The sequence below is a fragment of the Lissotriton vulgaris genome, chromosome 7, assembly GCF_964263255.1.
Source record: "Lissotriton vulgaris chromosome 7, aLisVul1.2, whole genome shotgun sequence".
In the NCBI taxonomy this organism is placed as follows: domain Eukaryota; kingdom Metazoa; phylum Chordata; class Amphibia; order Caudata; family Salamandridae; genus Lissotriton; species Lissotriton vulgaris.
The window spans coordinates 1,250,383,955-1,250,408,820 of record NC_141695.1 but is presented as its reverse complement, the minus strand read 5'-3'; the positions used below and the strand labels follow the sequence as shown (position 1 = coordinate 1,250,408,820).

At 48.0% G+C, this 24,866-nt stretch overlaps 1 protein-coding gene across 1 annotated transcript in view; it reads left to right on the top strand.

Moving 5' to 3' along the window:
• The first annotated feature begins 1,259 nt into the window (after window positions 1-1,259).
• The window catches only part of HK3 (hexokinase 3), a 330,397-nt gene continuing 306,790 nt past the window's right edge, over window positions 1,260-24,866 (top strand). The window contains exon 1 of the mRNA XM_086931767.1: window positions 1,260-1,500. The gene's annotated coding sequence lies outside the window, so the exon portion shown is untranslated. The remainder of the gene's footprint in view (window positions 1,501-24,866) is intronic.

Sequence of the window (24,866 nt, the reverse complement as noted above, 5' to 3'; positions counted from 1 at the left end):
GGATGCAGGGTGCTGGCGTTGGTTCAGGATGGTGCAGGAGGGTGCACGGTGCTGCAGATGTGATGGAGGATGCAGGGTGCTAGCTGCGGTTCAGGATGGTGCAGGTGGGTGCACGGTACTGCAGAGGCGATGAGGATGCAGGGTGCTAGCTGGGGTGCAGGATGGTACAGATGGGTGCGCCGTACTACAGAGGCGATGGAGGATGCAGGGTGAGGGATGTGGTTCAGGATGGTGCAGGTGGGTGCACGAAACTGCAGAGGTGATGAGGATGCAGGGTGCTAGCAGTGGTTCAGGATCGTGCAGGTGGGTGCACGGTACTGCAGAGGTGATGAGGATGCAGGGTATTGATTGTAGTTCAGGATGGTGCCGGTGGGTGCACGGTACAACAGAGGTGATGGAGAATGCAGGGTGGTAGCTGTGGTTCAGGATGGTGCAGGTGGGTGCACGGTACTGCAAAGGTGACGGGGGTGCAGAGTACTGGCAGTGGTTCAGGATCGTGCAGGTGGGTGCACGGTACTGCAGAGGTGATGAGGATGCAGGGTATTGATTGTAGTTCAGGATGGTGCAGGTGGGTGCACGGTACTGTAGAGGTGACGGGGGATGCAGGGTGCTGGCAGTGGTTCAGGATCGTGCAGGTGGGTGCACGGCACTGCAGAGGTGATGAGGATGCAGGGTATTGATTGTAGTTCAGGATGGTGCAGGTGGGTGCACGGTACTGTAGAGGTGACGGGGGATGCAGGGTGCTGGCAGTGGTTCAGGATCGTGCAGGTGGGTGCACGGAACTGCAGAGGCGATGAGGATGCAGGGTGCTGTACAGTTCACAGTGTTTTAGATTGAGGTGTTAAAGTTACGTTAGGGTGCTGTAGGAAGTTTCAGGGCGTTGCAGCCCGGTGCAGGGTACTGCAGAGATGACATAGTATGCAGGGTTCTGCACGGTGCGTGGTGTTACAGAACAACGCACTTAGGTGCGAGCGCATAGTAAGACTCTGGTCTGGAAGGGCCGTGCTGGCGTGTGCAGGGGTCAGGGGGATGCAGGGTGCCGCATGGTCCGCCGTGTTGTCAGGGTGTAAGGTGGTGCGGGAGAGTGCAGCTCTGCGGGAAGTCGCAGGATGCTGCACACTTCGGGGTGCAGCCGGAGGGAGGGAGGTCACACCCTCGGACGCAGACACCCTGCGAGTTCCCTATCCGGGTAGGTTCCTGCTTCCTCGATGCCGTGAGGCCGGGGAGGAGCCGGTACCACGCGGAGTCCCGGACACGCCAGAGCCGCGTCACTGCCAGTGAGAGCAGCACCTGAGAGGGACGCTGAGGAGAGCAGCGAGGGAGAGAAGCGAGCGCCAGCAGCACCTGGGAGGCAGGGCGTACAGAAGAGACAAGGTACAAAGAGGAGGAAGGAAAGAGGAGGAGGAAGGAGAACAGGAACGGAAGAGAAGACAACCCGTGCGAAAAGAAAAAGACGGACAAAGGGAAGATCCAGGATTGGACCACACGGCTGTAAGAAAGGTACCTCTCTCTAGCACGTTAGACTTTTACAACTTTTACATACTCCTGCTGTCTGCCGTCCTGATAACTTTCACCTGCACCATCTCTGGTCTGTCAATGCTTGTGGTGACGCCCCCGGAACTAGACACAATACTGCTGCAGGTGTGGTCCCCAGAGGTGAGCACGGTTCTCCAGATGTTGTCTCCACAGCTGGGCACAATACTCCACATGTGTTCTTCAGCGCTGGACACAGTTCTCCAGATGTGCCCCTCCAGAAGTGGATGCTCTAGAAGTATTCTCCATGACTGGGACCTACATGTTCTATGCGTCCTAAATTTCTAGATGCTAGAGTCCATATGTATCACTCATAATTGGACACAATAGTGCAGATGTATTTTTAGGAACTGTGCACAATACTCCAGATGTGTTCAACAGAACTTGGCACAATACTCCAGATGTGTTCACCAGAACTTGACACAATGCTCCAGGTGTGCGCTCCAGAGCTCTACACGCAACTCACGATACGTTTTCCCGCACGGAGTATAATATTCTAGGTGTGTCTTTCTGGACTGGACACACAACTCCAGAAGTTGCATTCAGACCTGGACACAATTCCCATGCATGGCCCCTAAGAAGAGACACAGCACTTTGTGTGTAGCAAGGGTGCAGATCTCCATAGGAGGCTCCTGAAACCTGACAGAACACGTCAGATAAGATGCTCCAGGCCGGAACACAATACTGTAGGGACAGTGTCCAGGAGTTGACACAGAACTCCAAGGAGACCTCCAGAGAGGAGGTGGAGACGATGCTTCGGGTGTGTTCTCCAGGAGCGGGCGCACTGCTTGAGACGTGTTCTTTGAAACTTGACACAATAACCATATGTGGTCACCAAGACCAGCCACAAAACTCTGTATGCAGGTTCAAGAACAGGGTGCAAACCCCCACACGAGGCCTTCAAAACTGGCCACTTCATCCTTCTCCAGACTAGAACATGGTCCTTAAGACACAGTTCCCAGATGTGGAGGCAGCACGCTAAATGAAGCCTCCAGAAACGAGGAGACAATGTTGGTCATCCTTGTGTAGGCGTGGCTTCAGAATGAGGTACAGAATCCATAGGTGGTCTCCAGAACTGCACTCAGGAATTTAGATCTGACCTCCAGAACATGGGCCATAGTCCAGATGTGGATTTAAGGCGCCAACGATGTGGGTGTCTCCTGAGTTAGACACAATACTGCAGCTGTGGCTGCCAGATGTGGACCATGCGCTCCAGATTGGACAGCATCCCTGCATCTGATGAGATGGCTTCCTACAGGCTGAGCCTGGAGGGGGACATCCAGGCGGGGGCGGGATGACCTTATGTGAAGGGAGCTGGGTGTGAGCGGCTTTCCCCGGCAGAGGTGCTCGGGAGGGTGGCCGGGCACCCCCTGTTTTTCCAGACCTCATGGTTTCACCAAAAGTGCACCAGGCCAATCAGAGGCCCTCAGAGGGCTTGGGAAGGAGGGCATTTGAGGCCAGTTCGCCTCTGTACTGAGCCCTACTTGTGCCACATTTACCTCACATTGTTCATTGTGGCGCAATGTACGAGAGAGGACAATGTGCTTCGCCCGGGCTCTCGGGATAATTCGCGGATTTGGAAATCCTGGATTTGGATATGAGGTTGAACCGGTTCGGGTTGTTTTCCAGAGAGAAAAGGGGCGTGGGAAAAGATGTAATCCCATGTGCGAGCTCGTCAATTTCAGAGGCCTGTACGCAATACTAATAACTCTGCCATGGAGGTGTACTGCCCAGCTTTCTGACTCTTCAGCGCTGCGAGTGATAAATGATGTACACCCCCAAAGCAGGGGCGCTGGTTTTATCGACCTCGGAAGGATGACTGGCACTGCTCGCCCTGCCTTGAGAAGTCTCATATTTTCAAGGGTTACAGTGACAGCTAGCACATACATTAAAACCCCGAGAAGTGTAACTTAATGGCCTCAGGTTTTAATAATGCATTTGTCAAAAAATGGTCGCAATTTGCACACAGGCTTTTTACCAGCTGCATTTGTATTTTGTGAACCGACCTATGCACAAAAAAGTAGTTTCACCAGATATCAAATGATAGTGGGTCGCAATTTGAGCTACCTCTTGAATAATATTGAGGTAAGTCACAAACCGAAACGTTGCCATCACACGCTGAGGGCAGCAGAACACCATGTCTGTGATTGCTTTTAAATAAAGCAAACCTTTAAAAAAAATGTAGGAAGGAAAACTGGATGCTTTTAAAAAAAATAAAGGTTTAGAAAACTTTTTTTAAGAGTAGGCAGTGGCACATGGATCAGGGCCTGCTGATCAAATAAACTGAGCGCGAAATGAGTGTAACACAAGGTGGAATAGCCTGATTGCTGAGAGAAACTCGTGGGATGTAACTTATTTGGGCGAGTCTGCAAGTAACAGCAGTTCCTGGGTTGAGTTCAGAGCGACAGGTTAGCGTGAGCCGGTGGCAGCTCCCTTCTGCTTTTCCTGCGCTGCAAATTGCGCCATCCTGTCGGCATTGCACATTTCGGGGTTCGTGAGAGCCGGAAACTCAAGTGCTCTTTGTGGTGGGAGCCCCTGTCAATACTTGGCAGCGTGCATAATGGTACACATTTCTGCAAGACATGTTTAGACCTCATGCTCATTCAGTCCGTGGCCTCTCTGACGAGGCAGCCAACAGAAACACCTGTGTGCGCCAATTGGATCTGTGCCTCTCAAGTAGACAAAATACCCAAAATCTGCTTACAAGAGTCTAGATGTATCCTAAATTGGATGTGATACCCCAGATGCGTTTTCCAAAACAATACACTACACCCCATAAGTCCACCCTCTAGAAATGGACAATCTTCCATGTCAGACCTCCAGTAATGTAAATCCCACTTCAAAATGCAACTTGCACACATCATATACGCACCGTTCAGAAATATTGTGCAGCAGAGAAAGAATTCATTTTTTCATGTAGTACACTCAGAAAACAGAGTGACCTCTAGGCACTTTAACAGTCTTTTAGATAGAGTTGGCAAGTGGAGGTTGCTGGAAGTTTAGGGTATCAGTAGGTTACATGTCACTTGGGAAGTTATACTACAGTCTAGATTTTCATTATGTTTAAAACTGTGTGCCTAGGACTTAGTCCAGTTCGTACTTTTAAGTTGAACCAGGACTATAACTCCCAGAATACTTTGGGTTATAATAGCCCATGCACAGAAATTGATGTTCCCGAGAACACTTCTCAGTAGTGTCCACCCCCTATCCATAATATCTGCAAATGTTGCCATCTTCACTTTCACCCCTTCCTTTGGGTCAGTAAATGACAAACATAAACCCGTTGAATGTGTTGGTACCCAAACATGCCTCTGTACCAACTTGTGTTCACTCTTTTGCTTGTTTATGGATGGGTGTTACAATACCAAGTCACAAAATATTTCCCTGAAACAATATTATATCCAGAATAATGGATTACTATTCGTAACTTCACAACTACATAACAAATACCTTGAGCATACATAGAAAGTAAAGATACATAGATGCGCAGTCAGTGGCGGCCTGTGGCAATTAGAACAGGTGGGGCGACGGGCGAATATTAACCCTCTGACGGGCACTAATAAAAACAGCAGTGCCCTTAGGCTTAAAGCCAAAGCTCTCAATCGTGGTTTGTTTTTCCCAGTGTTTATAATGGCCCATGATTGAGAGCTCCAAAGTTGAGACTGAAGGTAGTGTGAGTTTCTCACAGTGCCTGTCAGTGAGTTAAACGATTTTAAATACAAATAAAAAGATTAACTTATCTAGTGCCTCGTGCTCCTGGTGCCTCGTGCTCCACTACCAGGAACACGGCGACCCGGGAACAGCGTTTCGGAATTCTACAAGAAACAAAACTTGTGCTTACCACGAAGGCACAGAGCTACCTCTGTTGCTCTGAAGTTACACAACGCTTCACCAGATCTTGGAACAACCGGCTCACTATAAATATGAACTACAGTTTCCGGATATAAACAAGAAGCAGACTTCGCTTCAAGTTCACGTTCTCTGATCTACATTGGAATATAAGACGGTCTTGAGCCCCACCGGGTCGGAAGTATCACCGGCAGGGCGACCTTTGGCTCAAACACAGCTACCTAGAGCCCTGAAGATTCGCGTGATGTGATGAAACACGTGTCGGCTGGCTGTTGTTAAGCCTTGAAAATTAAATAAGGACATAAGGATCTTCCCTTGTCATACTATTCATTTCCACTTTGTTGTTCACATCAACTGTTTCTCTGCATGTTTTTCATTACTTTGATTTTTGTGTACTATCACCTACATGTACAGAAATATTAAGTGTGTGCATAGCGTACGTCTATGTAGTAATTGTGAGGTCTTGTCGGCCTGCTGGCATTACCATTGGGTGGTTACATGGTTTTCCACTCACCCAGTTGCACCACAAACTACTGTTCATTAGTGCTTCCATACAGGCAGTGCGCCCAGTGTGAGATTGACCTCTAAAAACCATTCCCTCTTTTTCTTAGACCCATCCAGACTTCCTGGAGCCAGGCTTGCCAGCCAGCTCCAGCCAATCATGCTCCAGCACCCTCACTGCACACACACATCCATGTCTAGAAGTGGCACTTCCCCACTAGACACAACACGCCGCACATACCATTGCGCAGCATTCACTCTCACGAGTTCGCACATACCAAACTCGAGCCTGCACACCTCACGCATCAGAAACTACTAGGGACACAGACATTCCCCATGCATTCCTATGGGCGGGCAGGCCAACCTTACTCCCCGCACTCAGAGTGCGCACGCACTTTCCACTGGGACACAGTGAAAGTGCGCAGAAACCAAAAATCACTACCACCAATTCATATTCACAAAGCAAAAAGTTTAGGGATGAACCTACCTGAAGGGCCAAGTCCAACACAACCCCCTTCCAGCCAAAACGCAGCGGAGACCAATCACCACCGTGATGGACTTCCCTGCTTGGGGCGATAGAACACGGACGCGGGCCCGCAACTGCAGGGACACCCTCCTGTTCTACGCCACAGTGAACCCCTGGGGTTCCTTCTAAAACTACTGTAGGGACTATCTGGGCTACCCCACTGGTATTCTCCAGCTGTCCTCGGCCAGGACCAGGCCCTAGGACACCCAGCTGCCACTGGTTCCTACCTACTCACAAAGTAGGGGGTAGTAATCCCTGGCACATAGTAGCCACTCTCCACTCTTCCTATCTGCAATACAGGGTCAGACTGCCACTGGTTCTCCAGCCCTGCGTCTACAACCTCAGGCGGACCAGGAGTCTCAGGGAAGGCTCTCCTCCCCTTACCTCTTCTTCTAGGGTTCCTCCTCCTCCTGCAAGGGGTACCCTCAGAACGCCATTCTCCCAACCTAGGGTTTAACCCCTTAGGTTGCACGGGGTCAGAGGTGGGCTCTCCCACCCTCTGCACCCCCTTCCAGAGGTCTGCAACCTCCCAACTGGAGGTGTTCCCCTGGAAGATGAATCGGTCAGGACGCTGCTTACAGACGTCCTACCCTTCAGGTCAGGCTGAACCTGAACCCGGCCTCCCAACCTCCGGTCTAAAACCTTTGGTGGAATCACTGCCTGGCCCTCCAGGACTTCTGGGGACTCACATGCCATTCCCCAATCACTCCTTTCGCTGGACTCCTGTACTCTCCCTACTGGAGCGGTACTGCCAGACTCTAGAACCATAGAAGCTCCGCTTATGGATGCTCCAGGTCCTCTACACACTAGGAGATCTCCCTCAAGTGGACTAACAGGAAAGCTTAGGTCCCCAACCTGGTGTTCCCTAAAGAAACCATCCAGGCTCTGAGGCAGGGATTCGGGTGTCTGGGGACTCTCGGTCACACACTCACTCCTGCTCCAGTGAGACAGGCAGTAAGCCCCTACACCCTCCTCACTATACTGGGACCTAGCTGGGCTATTCAGACCCTCCTTCACCACGCTGGGCTGGAGGACACCTGTACCACTATTGTTGGAATCACTCACTAATGACTCCAGAGAACTTCTTGCACTTTCCCAGCGGTCTGCTTCACTTGCAAGCTCACATGGTGTAGACAATCCACACCCTAACAGGTGTTGGCGCAATCCTAGCAAACAACCACTGAGCAGGTGCTCTTTGACAATTATCTCGAACAATAAGCCCCAATCACACTCCGTGGGACCTGCTACCCAATCAGACAGTGCCCCACAACAGTCATCCTCAAAATCTTCCCAAGACTGGTGAGGTGGTTTCCTAAGGTTCCTGAACTTCAACCGATACTCCTCTTCTTGGGAAACAGGTACCATACTCGGGGCACTGGGAGTGGGACTTCCTACACTGAAATTTAAATTTATTTATTTATTTATTTTGAAAGTTTTATATAGCGCGAACAAGATCTTTGCAGATATCAGAGCGCTTTACAGACAAAGGAAGAGCGTGTGAGTAAATAACAAATGGGGTGGGGAAGGTACATGTGGGAACATAGTAAACCAAATACATCAATAATGAAACAAATACAAATAATTGATAGCGTAAACACTTAGACAGGTCAGTAACACTAGTCATACAAAAATGCAACAATAGATCAATAGATCTGAGAACAATAGATCTGAATGGTACAACGTCTGTAATATCATCCTCAGTAATAATTCAAGTGTATTTAGCCATGAGGATAGCTTTTACTTCTTTCTTAAAAAGTATGGTAGAGGAGATGAGCCTGATTTCAGGGGGGAGTGAGTTCCAGATCCTGGGTGCCATTCCTGAGAAGGAGCGTTTATACATTTTTCCTTGCGGAATCTTTGGGGCTTTAGCAAGAGATTGTTTGTACCTCTGGTGTTTCTAGAGCCTCCGGAAATCGTCAGCTTCTGGGCGAGATATCCGGGTGATCTCAGGTGGACCGCCTTGTGCGTGAAGCAGGCGATTTTCAGATGTATTCTGGCTTCAAAAGGCAGCCAGTTCAGGGCTCTCAGGTCAGGGGAAATGTGTGAGTGCTTTTTTGATCCGGTGATGAGTCTCGCTGCGGCGTTTAGAGAAGCTCTTATGGGTGCCGTGGTAGTTAGGGGAGACCGCAGAGGGCGATGCTGCCGTAATCTATTCGGGGGATGACTAGAGCTTGTACCGCAGTTTGGAAATCTTTGGCTGGAAGGAAGGGTTTGAGTTTCCTTAGGGTATTGATCTGGTAGTTCGCCCCCTTAGTTGCTTTGTTGATGTGTTCCTGCATGTTGAGGTTGGTGTCAAGTGTTATGCCTAGAGATTTTGCTGAGTCTACGATAGTGGGGTGAACATTGAGTGCGGTTAGGTGTTTAAGCCAGGTTTGTGTGGTAGTGATCTTCGCAGGGGGTGAGATCAAGAGGAACTCTGTTTTAAGAGCATTGAGTTTGAGATGATTAGCGGCCAACCATGATTGGGTGCTTCTGATCGTTGAGTTCAAGAGCATAATGTCTTTGGGTGATTGTACTTTGAGATAAAGTTGGGTGTCATCGGCGTACATGTGGAATTGAATATTGGATGCCTGTAGCAAGGTGGTGAGAGGTTCCATAACTAGGTTAAACAAAGTTGGGGATAGGGAGGATCCTTGTGGGACGCCTAGCGATACCGGTATTGGAGAAGACATCAAGTTGTTACTCTTGAATTTCTGCGTTCTGTTGTGTAAAAAGGACGTAAACCACTTGAGCACAGTTCCAGATATACCCATTCTTGTGTTTAAGAGCTCGAGTAAGTTCTCATGTTTGACGGTGTCGAATGCAGAAGAGAGATCCAGAAGGATAAGGAGGCAGGTATCGTTTTGGTCCAAGATTTGGAGGGCATCGTCAATTATGTGAATCATAGCAGTTTCTGTACTGTGGTCCGCTCTGAAGCCTGATTGATGGGGGTTGAGCAGATCAAACTGATTAATGTGTCTAGTCAATTGAGTTTGTGCACATTTTTCCAGCAATTTGGCAAGAGTCGGAATATTGGTAATGGGGCGGTAATTTTTTAGATCAGAGGGGTCGGCTGTGGGTTTCTTTAGTAGTGGTGTGACTTGTCCAACTTTGAGGGAGTCGGGGATGGCCCCTTGTTGAAGTGAGCTGTTGATAATTTTAGTCCAGAGTGGGAGGAGCGACGGGGTAAGGTCTTTGACAGCGTTGGCAGGAAGGGGGTCTGAGAGGTGGTTGGCTGGTTTCACAGTGCTGAGTAGTCTACCAATTTCTTCTTCCGAGTAGGTGGCAAAGGATGACCATGTAGCATTGTTTTTAGGTTCAGTGGGTGCTGTGCAGAGGGGTTTGGGGTAGAGACTTACGTCAATGAGGAGATCGTTCTTTATGTTGTCGGTTTTTTGGATAAAGAAAGAAGCGAAGTCTTCACAGGAGGGTGCTTCGCCAAGAGTGCTGAGTGGTTGGGGTTGTTCCTTGGATTGTGTTCTGATTAGCTCAAACAGCTTTCTCGGACGATTTTTGGCTTGGTCGAGCTGGCGGCTGAAGAAATCTGATTTTGAGCGTTTTATTTTCCTGAAGTAGGCATTTCTCTTTTTCTTCAGCGTTTTTAAGTGCAGTGCGGAGGGGGCTGATCTCCAAGTGCGCTCTGCCATTCGCATGGCCCGTCTATCGTCATTGAGACTCCCGTCGTACCAAGGATTGGACATCTTTGTGGATGCTCTTTTTAGCTGCATAGGTGCAGCCTCGTTAACTATGGAGGTCATCGCGTTGAGGTAGTGATCCGTCAAGGATTGGACATCCGTAACGCCAGTGGGAGGAAGTAATATATTGCAGCTGTTGGGGGGTAGAGAGTTTGGGTTGAGTTTTTTCAGGTCCCTTTTCCAGACTTTGGGCTTGATGGATTGAGCCGGGTTAATTTTAACTTTTTCGTTGATGAAGAACGTGACAGTGTGATGATCTGACCAGTCACAGGGTTGGATAGATTCGAGTTGGATAGAGTCCTCTTTGGAGATGATAAGGTCGATGATGGAGACTTTCTTGTGAGTCGGACTGTTGCATATTTGGGTGAGGTCAAGGGCGTCGAGGAAGTTTTTAAGGCTATTTACCACTGCGTCATTCTGATCGTTCCAGTGAAGGTTGAAGTCACCAAGGTATATTTGTGTGTGTTGTCGCCCTGAATTGGTTGTGATCAAATCCATGATTTGTTGCGAGAAGGCAAAGTTGTCTCCAGGTGGGTGGTAGATGCCGTGTAGAGAGCACATCGGTTCTCAACCCTTCCTGGGGGATCCAGAAAATTAAGACTGCGGTCAGGGGATAACCTATCCTCTAGGGCTATCTTCTCCCTGGCCAAGGCCCTCTCAGCCTCTGCAATCCGCTCCTGCACACCCAGCTGCGCCATCTCTCTGGCATGCTCTAACCTGAGCTTCTCCATAGCCAGCTGGTGCTCCCTCTCTTCTCTCCCATCCAACCACTCCTCTGGGGACAGGGAAAGGGATGGGGTGCTGCATCGGACACTGGACCCAGCAAGGGACTCCCTATCTATGGGGTCCTCGCTCTCTGCTGGTGCCCATTCACTGTCATCCTCATCCTCCGCTTCAGACTCTTCAGGGCTCCCCTCAGACCCACCACCCTCAGGGTGTGCGGCCCGGGCCCTCTCTTTCTCACTGTGCTCACATTCCCAGTCATCCTTCTGCCATAGGATCAGGTTATTCCTAAGCTTAGACTGGGTGTCTGACTCATTCACTGTGATGTCTCTCTTCTCACAAAACCGTACCAACTCAGGCATACTGTACCTAAACAGGCCACAGAGGTTAAAAGAAGATTCCATCTTGGCAGGATGCTCACAGACACTTGCAACACAGGGGACCTAACAGTCTGAGCTGAATCAAGAGTACAACATTTACAAAAAAATCAGTGAGCTCCCTATCCCCGAGAACTCACACTCACTTGCCTAGTGCCACACACAATTCATCCACACACAACCCCCCCCTCGGACTAGTAAGGCAGTTTCTACCACCCCTGATTTCTCAACCTGACCACACGTGACACAGGTACCAGATTCTGGGTGCAGGGCGGGGAACAAATGTACTGGACACTATTACACTGCTACCACTGGATCCAACCCTCTGGTGAATCCAGAAAATTGAAACTGCACTTAGGGGATAGAAACCCTCCCAGAGCTAGTGACACCTAACTCACAGTGCACAAGAACCACATTTCCAAAAAAATGACATTAAGAACAATTTAGAAACAATAATCTCCAAAATGTGATTTATCTAAAATGCAGAGTTTTGTAGTGAGGCCAGTTGCTACTGTGGTACAACCCAAACACAAATCCTCATCCTCCCGCTGCTGCCAATGTTAGAAATGGGATCCCTGGCTGGCCAGGGCTTGCGCCCACGTCAGTCAGAGACCACCACTTCAAAGTCAGGGCAAGGGAGTTACACACCAAGATAACCCCTGCTCACCCCCTTGGTAACGTAGCACGAGCAGTAAGGCTAAACTTGGAGGCGATGTGAGTTAAGTGTTTGCGCACGCACCCCCAGCAACAACACCCAAGGCCCACCACAAAGGAAACTCCACACAAGGTTATATATAAAAATAGCCTTTGTATTATACCAAAACACATTAGATAAAAACACACATTTTACAATGTGCCAACAGGCACGGGCAGAATTTACAGGGGATATGTACAAGACAGGGCCACATGGACCACTGTCAGAAATCAGCACTTTTAGAACTTAGAATATAAAATTACTGTAGCACAAAATAGAACATAAAGCACACAACCAGTAATTACTGGTAATGGGTAAGTACCTCCTACGCAACCCTAACCACCTTAGGAGAATATTGCGCAGGGAACCAGGACCTCACTAGCACCACCTGTACTAGCAAGAACAATCGCCTAAGTCTCACAATACCTGCAGGGGTATAAGCACATAACACATGATGCCTAACATACATTCAGAGGGGTAAGGAACAAGGCACATGATGCATAAAAAACACATTCAGAGGTGCAGGGAAGGAAAACACATGATGCCTAAAAACATTCAGAGGTGTATCAAAGAACACAATTGCGCGAAAATCACTGTAGTCACCACCTGTGACTGTCCCTAGGCCAACTGGCCTCTCTAGGGCTAGGACGACCTGTGTCCCAGTGTCAAGGGTGCCTAAACGTGGCAGCTGCCCACGAAGTGCTGGGCAGCTGTAAATATAATGATGAGGCCAACGTGGGAGCCTCGCAGGGCTCTAGAACACTGATTGCCACCTAGAGCCACTCTGGGCTCTAAACACAAAGGTGCGCTACCCAGGCGTTGGAGTCCCCCCTCTGGGGACTCGGGAGAAATGTGCCCGGGCTGTTTTGAGGAGCCTCGTGGGCTCTGAAACTGCTAAATGCCCCCTAGAGTCCTCGTGGCTCTAAACAACTGTGGGGCCATGGAGCTGCTCAGGGCTCGAACTACAAATGCCCCTTGAGCCTCGCAGGCTCTGAAGAAAAATGTGGCATCGTTGGAGTCCCTCATGGACTCGAAAGTAATCAACTGCAAGCCTCTCGGGGCTCTGAATCAACAAGGGGCCTTGAGCCTCTCAGGGTCCCTCAACAACGAGGGCTCAGGCGTCGGAGTCCCGCACGGGGGACTCGAAAATCACTATATGGCCCCAAGAGCCTTGGGGGCTCTACAGACACTAAAATGCCCCAGGGGCGAAGAGCGGGCTACCGGGGGGGGGGGGGGCGGACACCGGTAATGTGTCCCGACGCTCTCCCTCTCTTGTGGATCAACACCACGGGCCCCCACTCACCTGGACCTGTGGCGGGGGCTCTCCTGCGGGCCGGGTGTCCTCTCTGGCGGCGGGCGGGGCTCTCTCACTCGGGAGAGCCTCGCGGGAGAACCAGGCAACTTTGGAAGGTTTCTCCTGTGGGCGACGCAGGCTCCTCTTCCACAACAGAGCCCCGCCTGCACCGTCAGCCGCCGAGCTCCTCTTCCCTCCCCGGTATGTGAGGCGGGACTTCCGGCCGCCTCTCCCGGGGCCGCGCCGCGATTGGCCGGCCAGCAAGCTGCTTCCGGGTCGTCGCAGGCAGCGCGGCGGCCCGGCGGGGGAAGACAAAGAAGCAAATGCCGGGTGGGCACCGGCTCGGGCCACAAGATAAACAATGACTCGATGTGGGCACTCGGCTCAGTAACCCAAGCGCTCTCCCAGCGCTATGGGCAAAAGCGAAGCTCCAGCAAGGTTCTGGAGGCAGACAGGGGGGGCAAGGCTGGGCCCAGAGCCAGCTCACTGGGCATCCCGGCAGGGAGGTAGTCCAAGTGGCGGTCCTCCTGGCGCCCAGCACAGCAACAGCCCCCCTCAGACAGGATCCTGGAACAGAACAAATTGCAAGGGGACACAGCCCCTTCTTATACTACTAAATCCTTTGTCTGTAGGTGCAGGGTGGGGGAGAAACCAGTCGCAGCTGGATTTAGAGCACCCTTAATGGCTCAACCACCCCTTTCATTCACTAGGGAGGCTAGGGTGGTTAGACGCACCACAGGGGGCGGAGCCAGCATTGTGTAGGGAAAGCCCAGCCCTATTCAGGAACCAGGTGCAGCCCTCCCTCACATCACTCATGCTGATCTCTCCACTCACTCTTGGGCAGACCCATCCGGACTTCCTGGAGCCAGGCTTGCCAGCCAGCTCCAGCCAATCACGCTCCAGCACCCTCACTGCACACACACATCCATGTCTAGAAGTGGCACTTCCCCACTAGACACATACACGCCGCACATACCATTGCGCAGCATTCACTCTCACGAGTTCGCACATACCAAACTCGAGCCTGCACACCTCACGCATCAGAAACTACTAGGGACACAGACATTCCCCATGCATTCCTATGGGAGGGCAGGCCAAGCTTACTCCCCGCACTCAGAGTGCGCATGCGCTTTCCACTGGGACACAGTAAAAGTGCGCAGAAACCAAAAATCACTACCACCAATGCATATTCACAAAGCAAAAAGTTTAGGGGTAAACCTGCCAGAAAAGCCAAGTCCAACACTCCTCTACATCTCGGCAGCACGGGCTCGCAGACCTCCAGCCAGCAACTCCTTTCTACTAATTCCGGAGCTGCTCTCAAGCTGCTCAGGCAGCATGAAAGGAACACCAGGATTGGCTGGAGCACTCTGATTTGATTCTCCTTGAAGCACTAGGGGCCTGTGCATTCTCTCCAGCCAGCTGTCTAAGACAGTTCGGGTTGGATGTTTAATATGCACCTCAGGCTGGCCATCGCTAGACAGTCGGGCAAAGTGACATGCACACATTAAACTGAAATGCACACTATTCTTCCCTGCTCCTGCCCCACCCTCAGAATCGGCTGCTGCCAGCACGAAAAATAAAATGGTAATAAATCTGTTTTATTATCATTTTATTTTTCATGTTTCCTGCTCTCCATCGGAGAGGCGGCGCTCCTCCCTTCTCATGGAGACACAGCCGCTGTGTGGAGTTAGAAGAGTAAATCTATGCTTACCTATATATGCTTACCGTCACCATACCGAGGTATGTTAGATAGAATATTTTGGCTGGACGATATTTGATACTCGATATAGAACTAGTATACCTTAGTCGTGTGTAGACATGCTCCTACGGATATGGTTGATTGTCTCTTACCCTCTACATAGTAATTATATCAGAGTTTAGTACTGCTAGGGAGTCTTTGCCAATTTCTGTTTGCAGCCTGTGATCTCTTTCTCTGTATAAGGCCATTGGTTGCCTGTGTTTGGATGCTTACACCCAGGGGCTTAGCTGGCTCAGTAAGATTTGGGGGGAGCTTCAGATTTTTCACCAGTCTGGCATATGATGTAAAAATGCATTAAATGGGGGCAGGGCAGTTGAGAGGGGCTTAGGGGGCAGTGGAAAGGGAGAGGAACTGAGATTGGTAGGGGTTGTAAGTGAGGGAAAACACTGTATTTTGTAAACTTGCCAAGATTTTTGAAGACTGTGTTAACAGGGAAAGGGAGAGTGTGTGTGTGTACATATTTGTCTGTGTGTGTAAAAAGTCTTGGTGAAAACCAACAGGACCTCACCCCAACGACTGATAGCATTTGTACCCAACTGTTTATCAGAAAATACATTTATTAGGGGAGTGTAACACCCCAAACACTTTCCCCTGACGCTACACCCCTGCATGTCCCTGTCTTTGCCTGTGTTTGACCACATCCTGAGCCATTAATAGCCTTTGTTTTGGATCCCAGGGTCTATTTTAGTGTTTTAGCTTCTGTGACCAGCTTGTGGTAGCTGACTCTGACAGAGTGGCAAAGATTTACTATGCCTTAGATTGGGAGCTCGCAAGTCGCTAAGGGCCAGAATTTGAGTCTGGTGGTCTGAGTGCTGTCAGACTTGTGGTGGTGTGGTGGTGGTGATCCATCCAGCTCCACACCAGTGGTCCAACCACCCCATTCAGACTAGAGTGGTCAACCGCGTTTCCTGTAGGTGGCACGGTGGTCTTGAGGCCGCAGTTTGCTTGGCGGGACTGCCGCAGTCCCACCAAGCATATTACGAGTTTCCTCTCACCCACAGTTTTCTTGGCGGTTTCACTTCCATGAAAACCATGGCAGAGTGGTGCCTAATGCCAAGTGGATGCACACAGGGGGGTACAACATATGCTCCCCTGTGTGCATGCATTCCAGTTGCTGCATGGCATGTACTTTACAGTCCATGGAGTGCAGGAACGGCTTTTGGCATTCCAACTGGGTGCCTATTTTAAGAGGCACCACCGTGGGAATGCCAAAAATCAGCCCGGCAGACAGGAGGAAACTCTTAATCTGGCAGGCGGAGCGACCACAGCTTTGGCTCAGCAGGAACGTGGCGGTAGCATACTGTCCACTCCCACTACGCCAAAAGTCGTTATTGGGCCCTAAGTGATGCCACATGACGCAAAGTGGCGCAAACAAGCACCAAACGCATTGTTGACCGGCTGTGGCTATGTAATGCCAAGCCACTCATGAATCATGCAAAGTGGGCGCCTAGGAACAGCGCAAAGCTAAGACTGCTCAACTAAAGTCACACTAAGTAGTACAATCTGGTGTTGCATGCAGCAAATACAAACAGGGGCAAATAATGGGCAAAAGGAAAATCATGTGGCGTTACCATGGTTATTTTGTGAAGTTTCTGCAAAATGACACATTTTAGGTGAGCAACATATGCACAGTTGTCTGCGTATAGAGTTTTGGGCTGGAGGATGTGTCTCGAGTACAAATTTTATGCAAGACATTATCCGCTTACCTTTCTGCAATAGTGCATAGCTGAATCATGTTTATCTCCAATCTAAGATGAGATTTAATGTGCAAACAAAGCCAGCAAGCACAGCCAATAACACAGTCAAAGCGTGATACAAAGCAAGTACAGTGCTGCTCTATTTTTTGGCATTTTCACAATGCGACACAACAGATTGCTGCACAGCACTGGGCTGCTCTAATCTCAGTAAATATTGGTTATAATTATTAGTTGGCTCTGTTGGTGATCCTTAACCATGCCTTTGCTGCTTCCTAATGCTTGTGTGTAGTGTCCAACCCTGTACCCAGTCGGTCATGAGTTGCCTAGTCTTAGACTGCACAGGTATGTCTTTGTCTGTTTCAGTGATTAGTGCCTCCAACCAGTCGATTGCAAACTACCAGTAGCTCACAGAAGCATTCAGAGTAACTCCCAGCCTTGAGTTCCTTTTTAACTAGGAACTGCAATAAACAAGCTTTGCATTTTCCTTTTAACCCCTTCACTGCGGCGGCTATTCCGCCGCAGTGCTAAGGGGGCGGGGGTGCCGCGCGGCGGGCGCATGCTGGTGATGGAACCGCTCCGTCACCAGCCGCGGTTGCGCTGTGCTCATGACGGAGCGGTTCCGTCACGGCCCCGCCCGCTCAATGGAACGCTCAGCGCAGGTGCGGAACCACTCCGTCATCAGCACAGCGCGACCGCGGCTGAATACGAGTGGTTCCGTCACCAGCAGGGGAGGGGTTAAAGTTAAGGAAAGGCTATGTTTATTTTACATTATTATCAGGCTGCAGATAGCATAGCCTGATAATGAGCAGTGCTCAGTCAGGTGTATGACCCATGATGTACACAGAGGTTTAGAACTGAAGCACTGAAGTTTTTATCACTTAAAATAAAAGTCATTCTCAATTCAGTGTTGGAGCATGAGAACACAATGATAATTCTGGATGCTTTTATATGAGGGAAAATTAAAACAAAGAGTTACATTAATGTTTAAGTTAACAGTTAATTTTAATTTCCCCCCTATTCAAAGTGTCACATTTAAAAAAAACAACCAGCTTGCTCCAAGTGGCAGGCAGGCACAGTGCCATTTTTGTAACAGAAAAATACAGTCATTTTCTTTAAATGGGAGAAATTTAAAGTGAAGAAAAATGTTTCAAAGAAACCTGTTCTTAATGTTTTTCTCTACTTTAAATGTAACCAATTAAGTCCTAATGCTTTATGAAGCATGTTCATTCACTTTGTATTCCTCACATTTAAACAAATTACTGCATTTTCTTGTTTTATATATTTATGGCACCATGTCTACCGGCCACTGGGAGTAATATGTCTGCTGTTTGTAAAGACACTTTGACATGGGAGGAAATTATAATCGAGTTCTATGTAATGCATATAAACATATAGTTAACTTTTCAGTTGAATTTTCTCCCATTCCCAAGTGTTGCCTTTACACAAAGCAGGCACCTTGCTCCCAGTGGCTGGTAGACATGTTGCCATATTTATAACTGGAAAATACAACCATTTTTTTTTAAAATGGGAGAAATTTAAATTTGAAGTGAAGAAAAATGTGCCATCAAGTGCAGGAAAATTTTCCTTATGATGAACATTTCTGCAGAACATTTTTTTGCACTTTACATTTCTCCCATGTACAAATAAAATGGTTGTATGTTTGTGTTGTACATGTAACAATGCTACATATGGCAAAAGGTAATTCCTGTGCCACAAGAACATACGAGACAGGCTCTCAGTCACACATACACATGTATCCCATTCATTCCGTAGTACTTGATCATTAGTTGCCTTCATTTGGGATCTCAGTTTTTCTTTTCCTGTTTTTGTTCCACTCTGTAGCGTATGACCCTGTTACTGAGTCATTGGTTGCCTGTGTCAGTGTACCCTGTGTCTATCTTTGCAAGTTCTACCACCAGCTTGTAGTATCTGACCTTGTACAGAGTCAGTCATTGGTTGCCTGTACAGGACGTGCAGGTAGGAGCGGTGGGCCAGGTTGTGGTGGCGGGGCAAAGGGGGGAAATTCGGCAGATGAAAACGAGGGAAAATTAAATACATTATTAATTTCCGCTCGTCGTCGTCTTTCGAAATCCCCCCGCCCCACAACCCTTGCCTGCACGGGTCGCTCCTCTGCCTGTGTTTGGAAACCGTAGGTATGTCTTCAGCTATTTCTGTGGTTAGTCTGTGCTCTCTGACCAGACTCTTGAGCATTAGTGTGTTAAGGATCCCTGCTCTGGACTTTGCCTGTTGTGTCCCCACTCTGCAGCATCTGACCCTGTATTTGGCCCTTGCTTGCCTGTGTTTTCAATTCCTAACTATGAGCAATCATTGTGGTTGGTCGCCTATTCTGACTAGAAAAGTGTGTAACTTTTCATTCTGCTTTGTGTCTGTATGTGCGTTTATTAGTGGTTTGTTTAGCCTCCATCACAGTGATTGCAAGTGTGCATTTCTGTTTTTTTTGTCATTTCTCTGTTTAGCTTGAAGCCTTTGGTGTATTGGATCTTCAGTAGCCAGAAGATCTGTTGTCTGTTGCTGCTGCATTTGCGGGGCTTTGAAGTAGAAATACTTGAAATTGCTTTTCCAGGTGTTTTTTTCAGTTTCTTGTAGTTATTTCCCTACAGGAGAAATAGGCATCACTGTAGCTCTACCAAGCATAGTTAAGAATAGCTTTGGGCAGGTCGGCAGAGCTTCAACACTTTTCTACAGGACAACATGTTTCTCCAGCAGCCTAGTAGCTACTTGTCGTGCCTTCAGCTGGGCATGGCTTTTGGACTGCGGTGCAGTGACTCCACACAATTGCACAATTGTGGTGTTAGGAAATACTGTGACATCTCGCTGCACGCATTAAATAAGAGAGACTCAGGTAAACTCTGCATTTCACTCACTGCGCCCACTCTGTGCTCAACATGTCCTTTGGCATTTCCCCCACAAAATATATCCATATAGCTGTACATTAATATTTGTTTTCAGCTGTGCTTGTAAAACTACATATTTTACTTTGCGCACAGACTACAGCTTATGCACTTGGTGACTGTAGCATCTTGGATGCAAGGATGGGTGGCAGAGAGGCTGCTGATCAAGTTCTGCAAGGGAAGAGGGTCAGTGTCAAGTTGTGTGCATTTCCCTTTCCCCCCTCTTCTTGCACAAATCTGTGGTGTCAGTTATATGCTGATAAGGAAATCGCAATTCATTTTAAAGATATGCAACCAAGGGCAACCTCTCTCTACCATGAAAAGCCACATATCAATCCCGGTCTTGTCCATTATATTTTTGTATTATCTTTTAATGAGCTTTGTATATAAAATCCTTAATTATTCACCCACACCCCCAACCGGAATTACATTATTTTGCCAATCAAACCCAAATTGGCATTTTGAATGCCCTAAAAAAGTGTTGTTCTTGCGGTGTAGCATTTTCACTGCAGAATAAACTATCTTCGCCGCCAGTGCATCCTTTGCCTCATGCAACAGAACAAGCTAGGGGGTGGTCCTCCTTTTTAAAGACTCCACCCTCCAGCTTCTGACCTCTAATCTTGTGTTCTTACCTTTTAAGTGTTCCTCTCCATGCCTCTGTTTGCAGAATCACTTTGAATCCAAGCATTTGCACTGCAAAGGGAGTGTAATCTGCAGGTATCTGCATAATGTTTATTTTCAACAGCTGTGCCCGGCCTTCTTCTTAAGCAGTGCAATGTCCTTGTCTTTACAGAACTTGAAGAACCACACAGCTCCTTGTCATTACTCACAGCTTAGACAATACATTTCGTAGTACAATATAAATATTCATATCTGAACCTTTCGTGTCCTGTTAATCTTGTTTTTTTGTGCTGATTCTGAATGGCCCTGGTGTTCAAGCGTTTAATCATATACTATAGAAAGAACGTTTATGTTCTTTTAAAATATATTATGAATACTGCTGATATTTTTGTTAATACTTAATTTTTAAGTGAAGCATCCTTACAGTTTTCATCGTCTGGGGATATCTAATGCCCTACTTATGCTTTTAATTTATGTTCAAAGCCTCATCTCCTTTCACCATACCACTGACCATAATCCTATGTTTCCTACTTCTATGCCCTATGCTTCCTAAAAGCCAAGGTTTATATGGTCTACCATTCACTAAGCATGGGTGAATTTTGCGAATTCGCGATCCGTGAATTCGCGGATTTGCGAATTCGCGATCCGCAAAATCGCGAGTTTGTGCGAATTTGCGGATTTTTTTTTTGCATGTTCGCTGGTGTTCGCGGGGCGCTTTGCGTGTTCGCGGGTGTTCGCGGGGCGCTTTACGTGTTCGCAGGTTTTTTTTTTTTGCCTGGTTAATCACTGCCACCCTCTCGTTTTTATGCCCTTTTGCCCTCTGTACCACTCGTTTCTGTGCCCTTCTGCCCTCTGCCCCACTCGTTTTTTGTCCCCTTCTGCCCTCTGTCCCACTTTTGTGCCCTTCTGCCCTCAGCCCCACTTAGAATGGCGACGGCAAGCTGCCAACGCCATTCTAAAATAGCTACAAAGAGCTTCAACAGGAAGCTCTAATAGATAAAGTAAAGCAGGTGCTCGAGTTGAAGGTCAAATTAAGTTACACAATCATTAATCAGCCCAAGTTTGGGGTGATTAATGATTGTGTAACTGAATTTGAGCTTCAGCTCGAGCACCTGCTTTACTTTATCTATTAGAGCTTCCTGTTGAAGCTGACTTTTGTAACTATTTTAGAATGGCTCTAGCAGCTTGCCGGCACCATTCTAAAAGAGTTACAAAAGTCAGCTTGAACTTTTGACCCAATCCGTTCCGCTCTCGGATTTTGCGGGAAATTCTTGAATCTCGCGGATTGCGAATTTACCGAAATTCCGCAAAATCCGCGAGCGGAACGGATTTTCCGCCCATGCTTACTATCCACTATCCACTAACCCACATTGCCATTCCACTTCACTAACACTCAGCAATGCTATGTTCACTCACAACAATACCTCCTAACACCCAGCACTAGCAATCCCAGCTACCCACCAAGACACCACCAAACCATTGAGGGCCTCATTTATGAAAAGTGCCACATTGCAGCGTGAAAACTGCAAGGCGACACTTTTCAGTGCACCCTCCTTGCAGCACCATGGATGCACTGTGTTTACTGTACAACACTCCATGTAGCAAGGATTTACAGATACTTCGGTATTCCTGACGTATCTCTAGGCACCAAAGTGGTGCATTGATGTAGTGTGTCTGAAAACAGACGCAACTCCAGTAATGTGTCTTATGTGAAAGGGCCTGCATCACTCCTAACGCCTGCTGTGAGGCAAGCATAAGGATTTGACGCAGTGGTGTCCGAGAAGTGTCGCTATGAAATCTCATAGATTTTACTGTGACACTACTATGAGCCTTTTCTGTGCTGGAACGCCCACCCTGCAGCATACTTTATACCTGTTGCAGATGTGATGTAGCGCAGGGCCTTACAAGGTGACGCATCTGCCTAGATGTGTCACTTTGCAAATATGGCCCAGTGTAGTGAATATTTTACGTCGCCGCAGCGTCACAAAAAGTGATGCAACAGAGTTGTAAAGGGCTCATAAATAAGGCCCCGTGTTTTGACCTGTGTGGGCTCAATCTTTCATGAAATATCCATACCACTGACTATCTCCATTCTCACAAACCCCATTCCATATCTGTGCCATCAAGAAATCTGGGTCAATTACAAGGAGCCAACCAGACTTGCCAATATGCATAGACACCTTGCCACTCATACAACTACAAAGGTGGAGGAGTTGGTATCCTCCTCATGTTATTCTTAAAACCATTCCCACTCTCATACAAGCCACCTCCCCATCTTCCTTTGAATATCATTGTATAGTTCCTTTTAATCAAATATTATATATGTCGTCCTGGCACAATTAAAAAAATTCATCCATCTTGCCAAATTCAATATTACACTCAATAATCAACTGCAATACAGCAATTTTTCATAACTTACCTCTGACCACTTGCTCATTAACTCTCACTAATATTTTCCTGGTGAAACATCAATATCCCTACTTGTCATCAAATTGTGTGAAATGCACCTGTTTCACTCTTGTTGTAAACAAATGTTTTGAGTGGTTATTGCCACAGATTCATATATCTGAGCTCGCGTTCATTATCAGTTCCTTTATGCACACAGGCTTGGCCACAGCGCACAGAGATCTTTCACTGCTGCACACAGAGAAAACACATTAGAGGGAACATTGCCTCCAATGAACATAATCAACATTTCCTCAACGACAGGCACATTTCCAATGAAGATCAAGGTAACCTATATACAAACCCCATTAATAAACAGCCTTGACCTGGCAGACCCAAGCAACGACAGAACAAATCTCAAATGGACATTTCCTGGGCAGGGGTTCAAAAGAGCAGCCTTCAACCACATCCTCAACTACCTTAAAGAGACTATGCTTCAACTTGATCAACAAACTGGCTTTTTTCCAAGGGAGAGTTGTTCAAGGTGCCTTGCATTGTATCTGAGATGATCTGAAAACATGGTAGATAGAAACAGGGGGGGAGGGGGTCAGCGTTACTACTTCTTGACCTCACAGTCTTCAGCACTGTGCATCACAATTTTCCTCTCAACAGATTAAAAGAAATAGGCATTAAAGGACGTATCCTCATCTGCATTTTCCCATGCCATAAGGACAGGTCAAGAAGTGTGTCAATGCCCCCATACATACCCAAGCCATTCAGAACAAAGACAGGAATACATCAGGGCTCTGTCATTTCAATACTCCTCTCCCATGTGTGTCTTAGACTGCTGCTGGAAGGCATGATGTCTTTCAGCCTCACATGTAATAAACTGCATTGGTGATGCACAGGTCATCCTCAAATTGGAAAATCCTAGTGATTCTGAAAACTCAAGACTATGGTCCTTATTACGAGTGGTTTGGAATGGCATTGCTTCTGGCTATCCTGAATACCAGACCCAGTTTTATCAGGTGCAGTTCTGCACCCAGTGAAAGCAGTAGAAAGGTGGTGGTGGGACAGGGATGGCTGGCAGGAGCAGAGCATGACTCCCGCACACCCCAAAAATCATGACGGGGGAGATATCAATGCTGCACCCAACCTCTTCGCCACCAAACACCAGGCCCCCGTGTAGCCACAGCTTAAGGTGTTAGCAGAACTCGGGGCTGAGAGGAGGCTTTGCCCACACTGCCACCCCCTACTGCAGCAGCATCAGCTCAGAGCATGTGTAGAGCCTAGGGCTGCCAGGTGGCTTCTTCCACCACACCTATCCACATTAATAAGAGCATCCCGGGCCATTTACTGAGTCCTGGGGGCCACAGCCCCCCAGATGCAGGGAAGCAGTCAACCCTGCTCAGCTGGGTTCTGTCCTGCCAAGCATCTCTTCTGTACCACCATCTGCCGCCTTCAACCCCACAAACATCTCTGCGACTCCTGCATCCACTTACCGCCTGCTGTAACCAGGTGGGAGTAGGTGGGAATTTGGGCATGGTATTGGACAAAAATGGGAACAAACATGCACATTTGGACCCTATATTCCTACTTCCACATGTTATTTGCCCTTCTGGGAAGAATACCTTGTGATGGCTGGATTTAAATTCCCCCTTTCTAGGAAGGATAATGTGTGATGACTGGACTTAGATGCAGGGATCCTGGCCTGAACCTGAACTTCTGGCCTGCTACATCTAAACCTCAATCTGCCACAATGAAGCTCTAGAACTGCCTCTGAACCATTGAACACTGGATGCTAACAAATCATTTTAAACTCAGTACATCCAAAACTGAGATTCTCACATGTGTAAACTAGAAAAATGATGATACTTCGACATTATGGACATTGGAATTTGTTGTAGCACAAACATCAACATGACTAAGAAACGTACGGGTCACCATGGACTCCAGACTGTCCATGACGTCTCAGTTTAACCAAGTGATGTAAAATGCGTTACATGCCATTTTGAAACTATGTCATGTTTTCCCATATCTGGGTTTTCCATAGAAGGTTGAGTCAACTTCCTCCCTAGTCACATCACGAATTGTCTGTATCATGTGGTTTCTCTTACTGTTATGAGACACTTAAAATGTATTCAGAATGCAGTGGTCGGATATTTCCAACACTTAAATATAAAAGATCACATCTTCCCTGCTTTAAAAGCCGTTCACTGGATCCTCATCGCAAGAAGATCTATTTTCAAGATTCTCTGCTTTATACATACCGTCATCAATGGCAATGGTCCCACTTTCCTACAAAATCAAGAGATACTCTC